Below are 3,789 nucleotides of genomic sequence, written 5' to 3' on the forward strand. Positions count from 1 at the left end.
TTTTTTTTGTTGGTGGCGGATCAAGAAAATTTTGCAACCAAAGAGAAGGAAGGGGAGATCTCTTTATATGACCCCCCCCCCCCAACTACCATAACCAAAGGGGGTTGGGGTACACGTACTCCCGTATCTTTTAGATCCGCAAACGTAAATTCTAAAAAATCTAAATTTTATAGGCTATAACATCTAAATATAAATTGAAAAAAAAAAATGTCAGCGTACATTTTCATTCTTGACACCCCTTCCCCATTTTTACTCACCCATGGCGTGACGCCATTGTGCAACATGATTTCAGGTTTGCTCCTATATATGTGTAATCTTCAATATATTTTCATTTCTACAATAGCGGATCTGGACCTTTTTTTTTTTAAATGAGCGAGATGCGACCCAAGTGTGTACCTTTTTCTCCTACCCCCCCCCCCCCCCCCCCCCCCCCCCCCCCCCCTGTAAACGTGGAGATCCATAAATGGCAAAAATGGACTATTTAAAAAACAAACATAGGTGCATGCCTATAAACAAAATTGATATGTTTTTTTAAATCAAGCCCCGCTACTCCCCCCCCCCCCCTTCCCTCCCCATCCACCCCGTCCCGCTAGATCCGCCACTGCTGTACAACAATATGCGATCAAGAGAGTAATTCATTCACTTTTTTTTGTATAGAATTATAATCAAGTGGCGTAGCGACTTTTACACAACACCACAAATGAATACACAGAGTTTTTATTGTTCATCTTTTATAGATCCCTTTTGTTTTTATAATTTTAATGTCAAACTTCATACTATCAATTCAAAGCAATATCAAATCATTTACAAAAAGTCAAACCAAAACTGGAGAAAGTTTCTGAGGTCAGTATGATTCAATTTGTGGAAAAAAAGAAAGATTTCATACAGAAAATTGAGACGGACTGTTTGATTTTCGTTCAAGGTAATTTGATCAATAATTATCTAAATTATGTTGCTAAAAGTAGAATCAGATATTTTTATTTTCTAATTGCCTCGATATTATTTATTTTGTTTTTTTTATTCATTTTTACTTTCTTTTGGGAATGACCTTAAAAACGGAGGTCCCACGTCGCGACAGGCGTTGACACGCTAACGAACCTTCACTGTTACGACACTGAGCGCTAAGTATAGGTCTAAATTTGTGGTACTTCACGTACAGCTGGTGACATCTCAAAAGGAGTGACAAATTCTCGACCGAAAATTCATGTTCCCGGCCTTTTCCGGAAAGACCCGAGAAGTTGTTATTGCTTTCAAGATATAAGATACAGATTTTAAAAGAACTTTTTGTACCAAACAAAGTGAGAGAAAATAGAAGACCCCGAAATGACAAAAGAAAAAAAAAATGTCTAAAATGTTGAACCATATGGGGTTGAGATGCAATTATCGTGCCTTCTACGTCTAAATTCTCTTACAGCGAAACAAAATTATAAAAAATTCAAAGTGTCATTGACTAGCGTGCAGTTTTACCTGTGAAAATTCCCTCCACATTTTAACCCCCCCCCCCCCCCGGTTGTGTATCAGAATATTTTCAGTTAAAGGATTACCCTCCCCCCCCCCCCTCCTATACAGGGGCGGATCCGAAACATTTACCAAGGGAGGGACGCGACACTATATTGCACTTTTTCCGCCAATGAAGTTTCCTTTTAAAAACAATATCTGCTTTTTAAAATCTACCAAAAGGAGGGGGGTTAAACCCCTGGTCCGTTATTTCCCGCCCCTTTAGATCCGCCACTGATTAGCAGCAATACGCGATCAAGAGAGTGATCTATTCAGGTTTTGTAAGTGACATAATAACCGTTACGCAACAACACAAACGGAGAAATTTCATGTTTTTTCTTTTCTTCTTTTTTGTTTAAATCGGAATTTCCTTTTCAAATCAAACCGAAACCCCGATCGAGAAAGTTTCTCAAACTCAAAAGTGAGTCGGACTGTTTGTATTTGTATCGAGGTAATTCAATGAAATAATCAATCTAATCAATAATTATAAAATGAAGTATGCTACTACAAGGGAAATGAGATTTTTTTTCATAATTTGCTTAGATGTAATTCATTTTTCTTTTTATGCATTTATTTTCACTTTCCCGTCTTCCTAAGTTTGAATGCTTATAGAAAATCAATACAATATGTTATTATTAAATTCAAACATCAATTTTATCATGTTGCATTTTTACACAATACCGAGAACTGCATTTTATTAAAACTTTTCGCTATTTTTGAGTAAACCAGGGAATGGATAATGCGATATTAAAAGATAATTGCTCTGCATTTCTTTTGGGAACCTCCGGGCCCCCACCATGGCGTTTAAATGTGTATAAAAGTATGCGAGCGGACCAATCACTAATATCTAAGGATCATAACTAAAGAGAGATAACTCTGAATCAAAACTTTCCAATTCATTTCGCCAGAGTTGTCTTTCTTTTATTTTCACTCCTACTTGGCATTACTATTTTTGTTCTTTTAATTGATAAACAGAATTGATAAAATGGTCAGTTATGGAGTCAAGCCTTCAGAAGCCCCCGCCTGACACGAGTAGAACCGACACCTGTAATTACACCCATGTATGTATTGTCTACATTTTAACGTGATTTAGGACGAACAGTCTGATTTCGGATTGAGAAAATCAGCCAATTAAATAGTACACATGTGTTACACCTTTAAAAATCGTCGCCCCATCCCAAATCGTCGCCGGGGATGACATTTCACCGACAATTTGGAACAATATTGCACTATCATTAGGGGCGACGATTTTGGGATGTCCTAAATCGTCGGCCGCCAATATTCTATTGACGTTAAACAGAAGTTATCTCATTATACTCTCTCTTATATGGGGGGGGGGGGGGGGGGTTACATAAGTTTCGCTTGGTCTGTTTGTCTGTCTGTCCTCACTCATATCTCTGGTGTTTGTTGACCTATTTGGCTAAAATTTTGTATGTAGATTACAAGTGACCGTCTGACATGCCTCCCCCAAAATGAGAATTCTGGAAAGAGAGCTAATAGGCGTAATCTCATGAATACAATCTGATGTCACTAACAAATCTGCGGTGCACAAGACCTAACAACCCCGTGATCAGCAGAATGACCCTACAACAAAAAGCGAAATGATTTATTGTCGGATCTCTCTCTCTCTCTCTCTCTCTCTCTCTCTCTCTCTCTCTCTCTCTCTCTCTCTCTCTCTCTCTCTCTAGGACTGGACAAAAAAATCATATAGACAACAATGACACCGTTCCCACCAGCAACAAATATAACTCTTTCAATATTAACTACACCACTACTAACCAAAAACAACAATGATAAATACTGTGAACATTATAAATGTTTTTAAAAATATATAGATACAACAGAACAAGAAAAAGTCGATAGAAGATTAGACTGTCTTGCATATTAGGTCTAGAGAAGCTTTTGCGGTTATAGCTGACCACAAAAGACGAAGAGAGAGGAGGAGAGGAGTGAACAAACAAGGCCAGTTTGTATGTAAATGATGTTTTCAAATACATGTAGTTACAGAAAGGGGGATGACAATTTGGGGTGGGAGGTTATGCCCAAATGGTCGTCGGCAACGATTTAGGACGGGCGACGATTGTGTAACATACATGAAATAGTCTACCAGTGGTGGGGTCAGTGAAATTTAGTGTTTAAGGAGGTATACCACGTCGTCATAATGGCTGATTTCCTTTAAAACATGAATGGAAATATGAATACATCTACTTGTGTAACGGACAGATACATGTAGAGGAAACTTATACTGCCTCGCTAATGAATTTTCTAGTGATGTGATAGAATATCTCAGTT

This window comes from Ostrea edulis, chromosome 5 (assembly GCF_947568905.1).
Source record: "Ostrea edulis chromosome 5, xbOstEdul1.1, whole genome shotgun sequence".
NCBI classification, from domain to species: Eukaryota; Metazoa; Mollusca; class Bivalvia; order Ostreida; family Ostreidae; genus Ostrea; species Ostrea edulis.